Genomic DNA, 221 nt, shown 5'->3' with positions numbered 1-221 from the left:
GAGAGGGCTTTTCCCACATCGTATGAGCATCTCCGCTGTTGCAGGTCTCACAGCCACCGTGTGTATTCCCCGGGGAGTGTATGGTAACCTCTGATCGTTTGGGGGGTGGGTGGGGGGACTATTTGAAGATAGAGGGGGCAGAGCCGTGACTGCCACCACAGACCTCCGTCCCTGCGGTGGACTCTGAGCTGGCAGCAGACCCCAGGGCATGGCTGAGGGCT

Source organism: Myotis davidii, unplaced genomic scaffold, assembly GCF_000327345.1.
Source record: "Myotis davidii unplaced genomic scaffold, ASM32734v1 scaffold648, whole genome shotgun sequence".
Classification (NCBI taxonomy): domain Eukaryota; kingdom Metazoa; phylum Chordata; class Mammalia; order Chiroptera; family Vespertilionidae; genus Myotis; species Myotis davidii.
This window is presented reverse-complemented; position numbering follows the sequence as displayed.